Raw genomic sequence first — 16,814 nt, 5'->3', positions numbered from 1 at the left:
AGGGCTCGGATGTAAATTTTTATGGTTCAGATACCTTCGGGAGATGATTTGGGACTTATGAGCGTGATCGGAATGAGATTTGGAGGTCCGGAGTAGATTTAGGCTCGAATCGGCGAAATTAGAATTTTGGCATTTTCCGGTTAATAAGTGAGATTTTGATATAGGGGCCGGAATTGAATTCCAGGAGTTGGAGTAGGTCCGCTGTGTTATTTGGGATGTGTGTGCAAAATTTCAGGTCATTCGGACGTGGTTTGATAGACTTTTTGATCAAAAACGAAATTTGGAAGATTTTAGAATCTTAGGCTTGAATCCGATGTGATTTGGTTGATTCGATGTCGTTTGAGGTGTTTTGAAGATTTGTATAGGTTTGGATATTGGTATATGACTAGTTTGTGCTTTTGGTTGATGTCCCCGAGGCCTCGGGGTGATTTCGGATGGTTGACGGGAGATTTTGGAGTTGAGTTTGGCAGCTGAAGTTTTATGGTTGTTGTCATAATCGTATCTGCGATTGGGAGGCCGCAGGTGCGACTCCCGTAGATGCGGAAGCAAGCCGCAGAAGTGGCCAGGGGCTAGAGGACCAGAAATCGCAGGTGCGGAATCGTGACCGCAGATGCAGAAGATAGGTCGCAGGTGCGGTTCCAGGATTTAAGTGAAAACCGCAGAAGCGGTAGATTGACAGCAGAAGCGGTAGCGTAGAAGCGGAGAAAGGGAGCGCAGGTACAAAATACCTGGGTCAGAAAGTATATAAGGTTTCCTTCGCGAATTTTTGCTAAGTTCTCCATTTTTGAAGACGGGAAGTGAGCTAGGGCAGTGGATTTCAAGGGAAAATCGAAGATTGTCAATTGGGTAAGCTACCTAAGCTTCATTACTTGAGTTTATGATCATTTTTTATTTTTTAATCATGGAATTAGTGGAAATTAAGGAAGAACATTGATGGATTAGGGCTTCATATTGGAGAGCTTTGAGTGGGGATTTGAGGGGCCATTTGAGGTCCGATTTTGATACTTTTGATATAAATAGACTCGTGAGAGGATAAGGATTCTATTGATGTGATTTTTATAAAATTTTGAGATGTGGGCCCGGGGGTCGGGTTTGGATCAATTTCGGGATTTTTGGTATAATTTAATTATTTTCGCATGTGCTTCGTTTCCTTAACATATATGTTATGATTCTGATTTTGGGTAGATTCAGCGCGAGTTGAGGCCGAGGCATGAGGCAAAGGCGTCGCAGAGTAGTATTTCACCCGGTTTGAGGTAAGTAACCATTGTAAATTTGGAACTGATGGTATAAAACCCCGGTATTTCGTATTGTTTTGATAAATGTGGTGACGCACATGCTAGGTGACGAGCGTGTGGGCGTGCCGGTAGAAATTGTGACTTGGTCCGTCCCGTAGAGATTATTAAGCCGCGTATTTGATTTGAAATCTTATGATATCACGAATTTTATTGATTGATACTATATTATGGGTTGTATGCCATATTTGGGGCCTTGTGCCGACCTGTTGAGACCCTTATGGGCATTTTTACTGTTTTTCCTCACTCTATTTGTTTGAAAGCATATCCTCAATCATGTTTTACCTATTTATTGTTTAAACCCGATTTTTATCACTCCTTCTTAAAATGTGAAAACTGTTTGGACTAAGTTTCCCTGATTTCCATTGTTATGCCCGAATGGCTGTGAGGTTAATGACTAAGAGAGGCTGAGGACCTAATGGTGAGGATTATATATATATATATATATATATATATATATAATTGCACGCCGCAACAATATTATATGTAAATATTATGGATCGGGCTGCACGCCGCAGCGATACTTATATGGATCAGGCTACACGCCGTAATGATATATATATGGGACCAGGCTGCGCACCACAGCGATATGACGCTTGGGCTGTAGGGGCCCCTCCGGAGTCTATACACCCCTAGTGAGTGTAGTCGATTATAAACTATGGGTCGGGATGCACGCTGCAGCGGTTATTATGATTATTACTATTATGAGATATTATTGAGCCTACGTGCTGAGTGTGAGTACTTTGTGATGAGATTTGAGTCACGAGTGACTGAGAGGCTTGCTCGAGAGGCTATATTTATGAGTAATACCTTGCCCGAGGGGCCTATTTATGACATTTTTGTTAGTTTTCACTCTTCTTTTATAACGAGCCTTTGTTGAAAATTGCTAAGTAAATGATTTCAAAGTATTTCAATTGAAACTAAAGTTTTTACGAAATAATTGGCTTTTAAACTATTGAGTTTGATTTGATACTTTGTTCTATACTCTATATATAAATTTTTTTCTACTCGTCACTGCACTCAAACCTTATTTACTTTAGTTACTTACTGAGTTGGCATACTCATGTTACTCCCTGCACCTTTTGTGCAGATCCAGGTGCCCGAGCGGCAGAGTGGTTTCTCTAGCATTTTCAGAGCTTACCAGAGACTGCAAGGTAGCTGCACGACGTTCGCAGCCCTACTTTCCTCCTTCCTATCCTTGTTTACTGCATTTTTATACTTGTTATGTATTAGGCAATCAGACTAGTTATATTTAGAGGCTCTAGACTTGTGACACCGGATTGTTGGGCTGTGATGGTATATTTTGTACTGTTTTCCGCACGTTTCAGTATTTTATATGTTTCTTATGAAAGTTCGAGACTTAATCAGTTTTATAAAATGGTTTTTATAAAAAAAAAATGAATTTTACTATGGTTACTTGTTGGGTTGGCTTGCCTAGTACTGTGATATGCACCATCACAACCGAGTTATTTGGGGGTCGTGACAAGTTGTTATCAGAGCCTAGGTTACATAGGTCTCGCGAGCCATGAGCCGGTTTAGTAGAGTCTCGCGGATCGGTACAGAGACGTCTGTATTTATCCTCGGGAGGCTGCAGAACCTTTTAGGAAAATTTCTCATTCTTCAATTCCTATTGTGTGAATCTGTTGATTCTAGTACTAAACTTCTGTTATTCTATTCTCTCACAAATGGTGAGGACACATGCTACCGGTCAGGATGGACGACCACTAGTACCACCGGTTGGGGCCACTAGAGGCCGAGGACGCGATCGAGGACGTGGTAGGGGCAGAGGTGTAGCCCGCACAACACCTACAGATCCACCAGTCGCCCTAGTTCAGGATCAGATCCCAATTGCGGACTCTCCAGCAGCACCAGCTCAGGCACCGGCTGTGCCTATTATGATTCCAGGCCTTCAGGAGGCTGTAACTCAGATTCTATCAGTGTGCACTGGTTTGGCGTAGGCGGTCTCAGTTACTACGGCCGCAACTACTTCTCAGGCCGGGGGAGGCACTCAGACCCCCATTGCTCGCACACCTGAGTAGGTTATGAAGGGACTCCAGACACCGGGGGCACCTCCAGCCCAACCGGTTGCACCAGCTCAGGAGTATGTGGTACTAGTTATGCCTGACGACGAGCAGCGTCGATTGTAGAGGTTTGGTGGACTTCAGCCTCCGAATTTCAATGGTATTGAGGGCGAGGATGTCTATGGATTCTACAAGTGTCAGAGGATTCTTTGTACATCAGGTATTCTAGAGACCAGTGGTGTAGCATTTACTACCTTTCAGTTTTCTGGAGCTGCATTTACTTGGTGGGAGGATTATGAGAGGTGTAGGCCTGTTGGTGCAGCGGACCTACCTGGCAGCAGTTCTCCGTTCTCTTTCTAGATAAGTATATGCCACAGTCTCGTAGAAAGGAGCTACGTAGGCAGTTCGAGCAGTTGCGTCAGGGAGATATGATTGTGACACAGTATAAGATGCGGTTCTCTAAGTTAGGTCGTCATGTAATCTAGTTGGTTCCCACAGATCGAGAGAGGATCACGAGGTTCGTTGATGGCCTTACATATCAGCTTCAGATTTTCATTACTCAGAAGGGGGTGTTAGCTACTACTTTTGAGGAGGTTGTTGACATCGCTCGCGAGATCGAGTCAGTTCTTCGCCAGTGTCGAGAGGAGAGGGAGGCCAAGAGGCCTCGGGGATCTGGTAGCTTTGGTAGCACTACTTCGAGGGGTCAGTTTCAGCACAGTAGAGGCCGTCCATTCAGGAAGGCTCAGTCAGCTCGCCCAGGTTATCATGGGGCATCATCGGGTCATGGTTCTCATAGTTTCCATCAGGGCCATTCATCACTCAGTGCCCTTCCAGCCCAGAGTTCGTCCCGTGCTCCATCAGTTCAGGGTTCTTCCATACTAGGTCCTTCTACTGGTCATTCTGGTGCTAGGGGTTCCCTTCAGTCCCCGTATCCAGCATTGGGGAGTTATTATGAGTGTGGAGAGTTTGGGCATATGAGGAGGTAGTGTCCTCATCTTCTTGAGGGTCCGTCTTAGCAGATGGGTAGCCCTCGACTTCAGCCCCAGTTACTTCACCACCTGCTCAAGTAGCTAGGGGTGGGGGTCATTCGGCTAGGGGTCACCCTAGAGGGGCAGGTTGATCAGGTGGTGGTCAGGCTCGTTTCTATGCACTCCCAGCTAGACCAGATAATGTTGCTTCAGATGCTATGATTAGAGGTATTGTCTCAGTTTGCCGCAGAGATGCCTCTATTTTATTTGATTGCGGTTCCACTTTTTCATATGTGTCATCATATTTTGCTCATTATTTGGATACGCCATGTGAGTCTCTTGTTTCATCTGTTCGTGTATCTACTCCGGTAGGCGATACTATTATTGTGGACCGTGTATATCTGTCGTGTATGATGACTATTGGGGGTCTGTAGACCTGAGTGGATCTATTGTTGCTCTGTATGGTGGACTTTGATGTGATATTGGGCAAGGATTGGCTATCTCTGTATCTTGATATATTGGACTGTCACGCTAAGATAGTGACGTTGGCTATGTCGGGTGTGCCATAGATGGAGTGGCGAGGTTCTACTGATTTTGTCCCCAGTAGGGTGATTTCATTTCTGAAGGCCCAGCGGATGGTTGGGAAAGGGTTTCTTTCATACTTAGCCTTTGTGAGGGATGTCAGTGGAGAGACTCCTAGTATTGATTCTGTTCCTGTTGTGAGGGATTTTCCCGATGTGTTTCCTGCAAACTTGCCAGGCATGCCACCGGACAGGGATATTGATTTTGGTATTGATCTGGTGCCGGGCACTCAGCCCATCTCTATTCCACCGTATCATATGGCAACAGTGGAGTTGAAGGAGCAGCTTTAAGAACTCCTTAATAAGGGGTTTATTCAGCCTAGTGTGTCACCTTGGGGTGCACCTGTTCTATTTGTGAATAAGAAGGATGGCACGATGAGGATGTGCATTGATTACAAGCAGTTGAACAAGGTTATAATTAAGAACAAGTATCCCCTGCCTCGCATTGATGATTTGTTTGACTAGCTTCAAGGAGCGAGAGTGTTCTCCAAGATTGATCTCCGCTCAAGGTATCACAAGTTGAAGATCAGGGACTCGAATATTCTTAAGACAACTTTTAGGACCCGATATGGTCATTATGAGTTCTTGGTAATGTCTTTTGGGCTGACCAATGCGCCAGCAACATTCATGTATTTGATGAATAGCGTGTTTCGGCCTTATCTCGACTCATTTGTTATAGTTTTTATTGATGATATTCTAGTGTGTTCACGTAGTCAGGGGAGATTGCGGAGCATTTAAGAGTGGTGTTGCAGAGATTGAGGGAGGAGAAGTTTTATGCAAAGTTCTCCAAGTGTGAGTTTTGGCTTAGTTCAGCGGCTTTCTTGGGGCACGTGGTGTCCAACGAAGGTATTCAGGTTGATCCAAAGAAGACAGAGGCGGTTCAGAGTTGGCCCAAACCGTCCTCAGCCACAGAGATTTGTAGCTTTCTTGGTTTGGTGGGTTATTACCACCGGTTTGTTCAGGGATTTTTATCTATCGCATCGCCCTTGACCAAGTTGACTCAAAAGGGTGCTCTATTCAGGTGGTCGAATGAGTGTGAGGAGAGCTTTCAGAAGCTCAAGACTGCCTTGACCACAGCTCTAGTGTTAGTTTTGCCATCAGCTTCAGGTTAATATACCGTGTATTGTGATGCTTCGAGGGTTGGTATTGGGTGTGTGTTGAATTAAACTAGGGATTTTGATGCATTTTATACTTCTTCTTGCTTATGTTTTGATTAGAAATTCGTACAAAATAGTCCTAAAAGGCTCACAAGTTGTGCTTGATTGCGGTTTGATCAACAAAGTGACAAGATATCAAAGATCAGCTAAAAAGGAGTGAAACTTGCACAAGTACCAAGACATGACAAAGCTTAGGCAAAACAGGCCCAATGCGGTCGCACACCATTCTGTTTGGTCCGCAAAAGGAGGTTAAGAGAGGTGGCATTCAGGAAAAAAGGCAATTCGGCTGCACTAGGATCAATGCGGCCGCAATCGATTTAGTACGGTCTGCAGTAAGAAGGATCATAGAGTTGCCAACTTCCGAGTTTCAAGCCAATGCGGCCCATGCTCCATTTCACGTGGACCGCACTAGAAGCCTCTACGGCTGCAGTCCATTCTCTGCCGTCCGCAGTGCCTGAGTTCAGAGAGATGGGTTTTCAAGTGTAGAGCCTTAGTGTGGCCGCACACCATTTTGTGCGGTCTGCACTAGCCCCGCAGAGGTACTTTTGTCCAGATTTTTCAGCTTAGTATAAATAGCTTCTTTTCCCATTTTTAGGGTATCAGATAGTTTTTAGTTGTAGCTACGCTCGTGGGTTCAAAGTATTTAGCTATTTTGGGCAATTGTATCTATATTTCAACATTGAATCTTATTGTTTATCTTAGTAATTAATTAATATGAGTTGTTCTTCATCTATTTCTTGCTTTTCTTCTTCAATTATGAGTAGCTAAACCCATAAACTAGGGTTGTGGCGCAACCCTAGTGTGGGTAATTGATGGGTCTTGTGTTTTAGGGCTAGATTGACTATGGGTGTTTGATATTTGGGATAATTTCATGTTTAATTGTTAAATTAGTGGTTGCAAACACTAGTTTGTGTTTAGTTGACTTGAGCTCTTCTTGAGAAAGAGAGCTTGAGTCTGTGAAATTAGTCCAACAAGGAATTGGGGCGTACTCAAGAGATTGATAACTCCAATTAAAAGATTAAACCTCGAGAGAGTATTACCCAACTTGAACCTTGATTGCTTGCGCAAATTTGCATACCCAATTGGTCTTGAGAAAGTCAATTCGGGCAAAATCACTCGAACCACCGAGAGGTGTAGAGTGGGTAAAATCGTACAACGGTTATATCTTACTCCCCAAATATTTCAATCATGCCTTATACTCAAGTATCTGTTAATTGACCACCTAGGCGGAAGTCACTACCCTAGTGCCTTTTAAACCATTTGAGCAACCCGCAACATTTTACTCTTAGCTTATTCTAGTTTAATTCACCATTGTAGTTTGATAAAAGTAGAAGTAAAAAAACCCAAAAATGTTTAGAAGTGTAATTTGGAACACGTACACAACCCTAATTAGATAGATACCCGACTCTAACTTCTAGCTCTCTGTGGAAATCGATCCCGACCCTAAATCGGGTAAAAACTGCTTCGATCCTCTCTCACTTCTCAATAGTAGTGTAGGGTAGGCTTCAATCAACTTTTTGGTGTCGTTGTCAGGGAGTTAACAGTTTTGGCTATCTATTTAGTTAGTTTTGTGTATTGTTCTTCTTTCCTTCTTTGTTACTAACTTGTTTATGTCATAACTCAGGTACCAAATGGCAGCGAACAATGCTAATGAACCTCTTAGAAATGTGATTGCAGGGGAGGAGGTAGATGATATCGGAGATGATGAGGTGCCTCTTGTACCTCAAGGACAACGTAGAGGCTGCCAGGCCAATGCGAATGATAATAACAATATTCCAGACCCTCCTCCGCCACCTCCAAGAGTGGCTCTTAAAGGGCTTCCGAACCAAGACTATGCAAGTGCTATTGTCCCACCCCGAATTCGGGCATGCAATTTTCAAATAACCAATGTGATGTTGACTTTACTAGAGCAACATGGGTACTTCAAGGGCGCTACAAATCAAAATGCTTACAAACATCTCAAGGGGTTCATGGATACATGTTAGGGGAGCAAGCACTAACTAATGTATCCGAGGATGCTCTCCGATTAAGACTCTTCCCATTTTCACTTAGGGGGAAGACATTGGATTGGCTCAAGGTGACCCCCATGGTCACTAATTTGCACAAGGAATTACATGATCACGAGCAAGATATAGCTGAGTTGACAACTACTATGAACCAATTGGCAAAGGCGCAGTTGCAACAAGTCCAAAATCCTCGCCAAGTGAATGCCATGGAGGGTGTCAATATGCTTGTCAACAAAAGAAGGCAAAGAAGGCAACAAAACCAAGGGAATTCTGAGCAATTTGATGATGACTGTGATGGATCAAAATGATGGTTATGATGAACAAAGTGAAGAGGTTCAATACATGAATAATTATCAAAGCCAACGGGGCAAATCTTCCAATCAACAACAATAGAGACCTCAAGGCAATTAGGGCAATCAACAATAAAACTATGGTAATTGGGGGAACAACAACCAAAACAACAACTGGGGCAATCAGAACAACAATCAGAGAAAACAAGGGAATTGGAATTGTAATAACAACAATTGGGGTGGCAATAACAATAAAGGTGGATGGAACAACGGAAACCAAGGAAACCGGGGGCAAGGCTTTCAAAGGCCCCCAATGTACCAACAACCAAACAATCCACCCCAATTTCCATCCCAAGATCCTAGTTCTTCTAGCAATGATATGGGTAGAATTGAAATGATGTTCAAACAAATAATGAAGAAGAATTCAGACTCAGATGCTCAGTTGGCTTCCCACGATACCTCTATCAGAAACTTGGAGGTGCAGTTAGGCCAAATCTCAGTCTTTAAATAATCGCCGTAAGGGTGCTCTACCAAGTGATACGGTGGTGAACCCGAATGGTGGGAACAACCATCTTATGGCGGTTACAACAAGAAGTAGGAGAGGCGGTGATGTGAATGCCTCCAAACAAAAGCAAATCTTGGATGATGATGTTGAGTTGCAAGAAGATGAAGTCCCTTTGGTTGTTGAAGATGTCGTTGATAAAAAGGTGAACAAAGAAGTGAGGATTGATATTCAAGATGTCGAGGTGGAAACTCAAAATGATGTGAACCCGTTTAGGGAACACATAATAGACATGACGGAGCCGATTGTGCCAAAAGCCAAGGCTAGTTTACCAAGGACACCTCCACCTTATCCTCAAAGGCTCGCGAATCAGAAATGTGAGAATCAGTTTAAAAAGTTCATTGACATGATGAAGAGCTTTTCCATTAATGTGCCTTTGGTAGAGGCTTTTGAACAAATGTCGGGCTATGCAAAATTCATGAAAGACTTGGTCACAAAGAAGTGTTCTATGGATTGTGAAACTATAAAGATGACTCACCAAGTTAATGCTATAGTGCATTCAATGGCCCCAAAGCTCGAAGATCCCGGTGCTTTCACCATTCCTTGCACCATTGGGAGTGCGGATTTTGCTAAAGCTCTATGTGATTTGGGGGCTAGTATCATTTGATGCCCTATTCCATTTTAAAGACTTTGGATATCAGGCATCCGAGGCCGACTTCTATGAGATTACAAATGGCAGATAGAACAATGAAGAGACCATTGAGTATTATTGATGATGTGTTTGTCCGGGTGGACAAATTTATCTTTCCAGTTGACTTTGTGATGTTGGACTGCGAGGTATACTATGAAGTTCCTATCATATTGGGAAGAACTTTCCTAGATACGGGGAAGGCATTGGTTGATGTGGAAGCAGGGGAACTTACCTTCCGGGTGGGTGATGAAAAAGGTGGTCTTTCATGTGTGCAAATCGATGAAGCAGCCCAACAGTACTGAGGTATGATCTTTTGTTGACCTCGTCACAACAATGATAATTGATGATACAAGTGCAATAATCAATGTGGAGGACCCATTGGAGGCCGCACTATTGAATCTTGATGTCAATGAGGATGCAAGCCGGGTGGAGTACGTGAATGCTTTACATGGAATGGGCTCTTATTATTATAAGCCAAGGAAATTATCTTTGGACCTCGAGAATAGAAAGACTCCACCAACAAAACCTTCAATTGAGGAGCCTCCGGTGTTGGAGTTGAAACCACTGCCTCCATACCCCAGGTATGAGTTCTTAGGCTCAAATTCTACTTTACCAGTTATTCTTTCTTCTTGTCTCACTAACCTGCAGGTTGATGCCACATTGGCGGTGCTTCAAAAGCGGAAAAAAGCAATTGGATGGACTTTAGCTGATATTTCGGGGATAAGCCCCGCATTCTGTATGCACAAGATTATTCTGGAAGGTGATGCAAAGCCTTCCTTATAGCATCAAAGGAGGTTGAATGAGGCAATGTAATGTTGTGAAAAAGGAAGTGATCAAGTGGTTGGATGCTGGGTTGTGTATCCCATTTTGATAGCTCTTGGACTTCGCCGGTGCAATGTGTACCGAAGAAGGGTGGCATGACCATAGTTGCAAATTCACAAAATGAGTTGATTCCTACCAGAACCTTCACCGGTTGGAGGGTATGCATGGATTACCGCAAGTTGAACAAAGTGACCCACAAGGATCACTTTATTTTGCCTTTTCTTGATCAGATGTTAGATCAACTTGCTGGGCGTGTCTTTTACTGTTTCTTGGAGTCCCTGCAGCTATGTCGCGATTATTTCCAAGCTGCTCGATCATTGACTTGCAATAATAAATTATAGGGTTATGAATCAAACTTTCATTTTTTTACCTCAGTGGAGTCTGTATCAATAACAATTAGAGAGAGCATGCGATTGATAGCAATTCTTAAGCCCTGCCAAAGATCTTGAAGCTCAGCTGCAATACTAGTTGTGTTAGTTAAACTTTTCATGTAGCCCATAACCCAGTCCCCTCTATTGTTCCTAAAGATACCCCATATACCATCTTCCCTAGTAGAAGCACAAACATCTCCATCAATGTTAAGCTTGAGGGTCTAAGCCTTTGGTGGTTGCCATTTGAATTAAGAGTGACTTTTTCGGGTATAACCAAATCTTGATTGCTCTGGAAGATCAAGAGAAGACCATATTCACTTGTCCATATGGCACCTTTGCCTTTTCTAGTATTCATGGATGGTTTTAGTGTTGTGGGAGACTCATTTGATGAATTCTTCAAGAATCTTTATAGTGTTCTGGCCCGTTGTGAAGAAACCAATCTTGTCCTCAATTGGGAGAAATGCCACTTTATGGTGGAAGAAGGAATTGTTCTTGGGCATAAAATTTCGAAGCATGGAATTGAGATGGATAAAGCAAAGATCGAAATGATTTCAAGGCTCCCTCCCCCAATATCTGTCAAGGGAGTTCGAAGTTTTCTTGGGCATGCAGGGTTCTACCGGAGATTTATCAAAGACTTTTTGAAGGTAGTGAATCCCTTGTGCAAGTTGTTGGAAAAAGATGCTAAGTTCGTGTTTGATTAAAAATGTATGCAAGCCTTTGAACTTCTCAAGCATAAGTTGACCACCACTCCTATCATTACCGTGTTTAATTGGAGCTTACCCTTTGAGATCATGTGTGATGCGAATGATGTTGCAGTTGGGGCAGTTTTGGGTCAAAGAGTGAACAAAATGTTTCATCCGGTGTACTATGCGAGCAAGAGAATGAATGATGCTCAAATGAACTACACGGTGGCCGAGAAAGAACTTTTGGCTATTGTGTTCGCAATGGAAAAATTCCGGCCATATCTTATGGGTGCTAAGGTTATTATTCATACCGACCATGCCGTACTCTGGTACTTGATGACGAAGAAGTATTCCAAAGTTAGACTGATGCGATGGGTCTTGTTAATTCAAGAGTTTGATTTGGAGATTGTGGACCGGAAGGGTAGTGAGAACCAAGTGGTGGACCACTTGTCCCGCTTGGAGGGGGAGGGGAGTCCTCGTGACGGCCTAGAGATCAATGATTCATTTCCCGACGAACAACTCCTTTCGGTGTCGATGAATGATTTTCCATGGTTTGCCGATGTTGCTAATTTCCTTGTGACTGGTATAATTCCATGTGAGCTCTCTTCTAACCAAAGGAAGAAGCTCAAGCAGGATAGTTTGGATTTCTATTGGGATGAGCCGTACTTGTTCAAGATTTGCACGGATGGGGGTGATCCGAAGGTGTGTCTCAGAGGAAGAGCAATTGAGTATCTTGGAGGCTTGTCATTCCTCTCCCTATGGTGGCCATCATGGCGGGGCGAGGACGGCTTCTAAAGTTCTTAGTTGTGGGTTTTATTGGCCAATTATGTTCAAAGATGCAGGTGATTTTGTGAAGAGATGCGATAAATGCCAAAGAGCGGGTGGAATTTCAAAGAAAGATGAGATTCCTTTCAACACCATCCTTGAGGTTGATATTTTTGATGTGTAGGGCATTGATTTTATGGGCCCATTTGTTAGCTCTTGTGGGAACACTTACATTCTTGTGGCGGTGGACTATGTTTCAAAGTGGGTTGAAACCATGGCTTTTCCCAACAATGAGGCCTGGAGTGTTGTTGCATTTCTAAAGAAAAGTATTTTTACAAGGTTTGGTACTCTACGTGCAATCATAAGTGATGGGGGGTCTCATTTTTGCAATAGAGCTTTCGACACTTTGCGTTCAAAGTATGGTGTCAATCACAAAGTTTCTACTCCCTATCATCCTAAAGCAAGTGGTCAAGTTGAAGTCTCCAACAGGGAAATCAAAAGCATATTGTCAAAAACGGTCAATGCAAATAGGACCGATTGGTCAAAGAAGTTGGGTGACGCTCTATGGGCTTATAGGACTGCTTACAAGACTCCTATTGGTATGTCTCCATATCGATTGGTGTTTGGGAAAGCTTGTCATCTACCGGTCGAGTTAGAGCACAAGGCCACGTGGGCTTTGAGGAAGCTAAATCTTGAGTGGGATGTTGCAGCCAATCTTCGTGTGAAGCAGCTTGATGAATTCTGATTCCATGCCTACTCCAATTCGTCCTTATACAAGGACAAGATGAAGTACCTTCATGATAAATATGCTCGTGGAAAGGAGTTCAAAGTAGGCGATTTGGATCTCTTGTTCAACTCTCGGTTACGTTTGTTTTCGGGAAAGCTCAAGTCAAAATGGAGTGGACCTTTTGAAGTGGTGTGTGTGACTCCGTTTGGTGCTCTTGATTTAAAGAACAAAAATGGTGAAGTTTTTAGAGTGAATGGGCATAGGGTCAAGCACTACTTGAGAAATATTTATGACAGCCATGTGGTGGCCCTTCTTCATTTCAAATGATGTGATGGTAACCTGCGTCGTACCGCGACGTTAAATCAGGCGCTTCTTGGGAGGCAACCCATATGTTTTTCTTCTTGTTTTTATTTGATTTTCATTGTAGTGTTAGATTGATTTTTGGGCTAACTGGTTGTGAGATGTTACATATGATTGTGTGGATAGAGTGCAGGACATAGTGGGAAAAAACTGTTCAGGTCTCTGAAGTTGTGATGCAGCCGCACTACATTTAGTGCGGACCGCACTGGTAAAGGAGGAAATGTCCAACTCTCTGAAGATTGCCACCGCGGTCGTAGTACATTTTGTGCGGTCCGCGGTGGACCACTGCGGCCGCATGACATTTTGTGCGGACCGCAGTGGGTTGCCTGTGTAAAACTTGAAAAGGCTATGTAGTGGGGACTGCGGTCCATTTTGTGCGGTCCGCACTGGGGTAGGTAATCTAGGCCCTCAGACCTTTTCTATAAATAGTACCTGAGGCCCAGCGTTTACACTTTTCGAACCTTTGATTCTTTGAACCCTTAAAGCACTGTTCATCAAAACCTTTGCTCGTAATTAATTGTTCAGAACTAATTGTCATCTTTTCATCTCACATCTGGTAAATCTATTTCTTTTTAATTATTTTAATTTTGTTATTTTCTTTTCCTTTTTGTTTTATTTGACTGTTATTCTTTTCTTCCTTTATTTTCCTTTATTGATTAGGTTAGGGTAGTTAATCTATTGATTAAAATATATTATAGTTAAATACACTTGGCAACATGTAGGGACACTAATTAGGTGAAAATTGGGCTTAAAAATCAAAATCTCGTGTACCCTAACTTAGTGCCACAGCTGGGCACTCAGTGCGGTCTGTGGTGCTTCTATGCGGTCTGCGGTGCTTTTGTGCGGTCCGCAGTAACATTTTATGCGGACCGCATTGATGATAGTCCTGAAAGCTAAACTTTGGGGACTGCGGCTGCACTACATTTTGTGCGGATCGTAGTGGTCCCTATGCGGCCGCACTACCTTTTGTGCGGTCCCTACTGCCTGGATACAGAGAGTGGGTAGTCTGAACCCCACCTCTGTGCGGACGGCATGGCCATTATGTGTGGTCTGCATTGACCCATATGCGGTCGCACACCATTTTATGCGGTCCGCACTGTATGATTTCTACAATAGTCTGCAACTCATTCTGAAACACTGCTTTCAATTGTCTACTGATACTAACAAACTCATTTGATTGTGTTTGCAGACTATGGTGAAACAACGAGGTAAAGGCTCTAAACAACTAGGCAGAGGAAAATCCTCCCGGGGAGGGAAACAGAAAATGGTAAGATTGACGGTTCAAGCCCGACAAAACATAAAAACATGAGGAAGATGATTAAAGTTGCTGATAGGGCCATTAACATGTTTGGGAGTGAGTACGAGCCCTCCCGGGAGATATCTTTAGACTCAATCCCAGAATACATCCCTGACTGGCCGGAGAGAAACAGACTAAGAGATACTCCTCCCACTTCCCACACTGCCCAAAACGTCAGTAAATGTGCCTTCTGGGTCATTTGAGGGCTTAGTTGAAGGCGGTGGGGATGAATACTCCACCTCTCCCATAGCTTCATTAATTGGAGAGGGTGTAGTAGGTGATGAGGAGGAAGTAGGGGGAGAAGAAGTAGTTGGAGAAAGGGGTGAACCTCAAGTGGGGGTGGTGGTATTGCTAGAACTAGTAAACCAAAGGTGTGGAAAGACCGGTTTGTTAGTGAGGTAGCGTACCACAAATTCAGGGAATGGTGGCCGGTGAGGAAATTAATCCCGGAGCGTAGTTTTGTTGATACAGATCTACTGCCTCACAACCCTAATATAAGGAGGCAGCTTAGGGAGAGAATTAACTGGGAGTACTTTCTGGGTGAATGTGTAAATGCCAACGAGCACTTGGTCAAGGAATTCTACATTAATATTGCCCACATCAAAAAGGACACAAAAGTGACCAAGGTGCGAAATCAAAAGGTGTTGTTTGATGGGAAAATAATAAATGACTACCTTGGCTTTGATGAAGAGTATGAGACACTATTTATGGCAAAGAGGGAAATGGGATAGGAAGTCCGTCCCTGGCTGGCACAGTATCTGGCAATCCCAGGTACCACCCCGACTGGTTCACTGTGGGCATCAAGATTCTAAGATGTAGTTTAAACTTTGAGGCAAGGGGGTGGGAAACATTTGTATGTAGCAGGTTGGACCCCACGACTCATGACAATTCCCTCCCTCTCCACCGGGCACTTTTGGTGGCTTTAATCATGGTCGGGTACCCAATCAATGTGGGAAATGTTATGTCTAGGATAATCACAATAGTGGGCAGTGAGCATGACAGAAACTACCATTTCCCTAGTTTTCTGACTATGTACTTCCGAGACCTAAAAGTTGAAAGGAGGCCATTCGACATCAACGTCAAATCGAAGGCCCCATTTTCTTGGTACAACATGAAGGGGGATGATAACCCCAAGAGCAAGAACTTCAAGGGAACAACTACTGCTCCAACTGGAAAGACTGAAGAGCTAGTTGTGGTAGTGGCTCTTGCTCAGCCTGCCTCCACCTCCACTGATATCCCTCCTGGCCCATCCACCTCAGCAGACCCGGAAATCCCTTCTTCCCCTACCTATCCAGTGATTGCCCACCGACTGAGCCAGGCTCTTCTCAGTATCAATAACTTGATGCAGACTGCGTCATCCAAGTTATCTACCCTCACTACCACAGTAGAGCCTCAGTCGGCACCTCCACCTCTACAGGTCCCCCAGTCCATAGAGGATGCTCTCAAGGAGATTTTAGCCAACCAAAAGAAAATCCTTGACACTCAGAAGGTGTTCACAGATGCAGTTGCTTCACACAGCCAGGCTCCTAAGGAGCTTGCTAAGGAGCACAAGAAGTTGAGAAAGACGCGGGCTTCCAAGGAGTCCGTAAAGGCGCTGAGGGTTGATGTTGACAGAATGAAAGAAAATCATCTGCCTTTGGACTCATTGCTATAAGACCCAGCACCATCAGCTTATCCCCAGCCCGAGCAGCCCCATAGGTCTCCCAAGAGGAAGAGGATGATCCCAAGAGTGGACGATGCAGTCATCCAGTTAACAGACCCACCGGAGGCCTCCTTCAGTCAGCCACATGATACACCTCAGGAGCCTGTCCAGGCCCAGGTCTCAACAGCACAGTAGCAGGCCACAGGGAACCAGTCTGAGGTTCCCGAGCACAGTGAGGACCCAGGGACTACTCAGGAGCCCATGCAAACAGACAAGCCATAGGCATTCCCTATATTTTTTTTCTCTTTCTCTTTTTGGTGCTTTATTTAGCTTAGTTGGCATTGGGGACAATGCCAACTTTCATTTAAGGGGGTAGGCCATACTTTTATGGATTCATTCGGATGATTGTATATATATTCGATACTTTTTATGCTTTCTTTATCTTTTCATCTTTGGGTTGTATATAATTTTAACATTTCGTTACATTTTATTGCACTTTTATTCTACTTTGGGTCTGTATATAAAGTTGTGCTATATTGTACATATTCATCCCATCTATTATATATTCGATAAATCCCCTCCTGTATATATTCATTTTACTTTCCGCAACTTTTTGTTCTTAGCTTCTTATTTATGATT

Source organism: Nicotiana sylvestris, chromosome 11 (genome assembly GCF_000393655.2).
Source record: "Nicotiana sylvestris chromosome 11, ASM39365v2, whole genome shotgun sequence".
In the NCBI taxonomy this organism is placed as follows: domain Eukaryota; kingdom Viridiplantae; phylum Streptophyta; class Magnoliopsida; order Solanales; family Solanaceae; genus Nicotiana; species Nicotiana sylvestris.
This window is presented reverse-complemented; position numbering follows the sequence as displayed.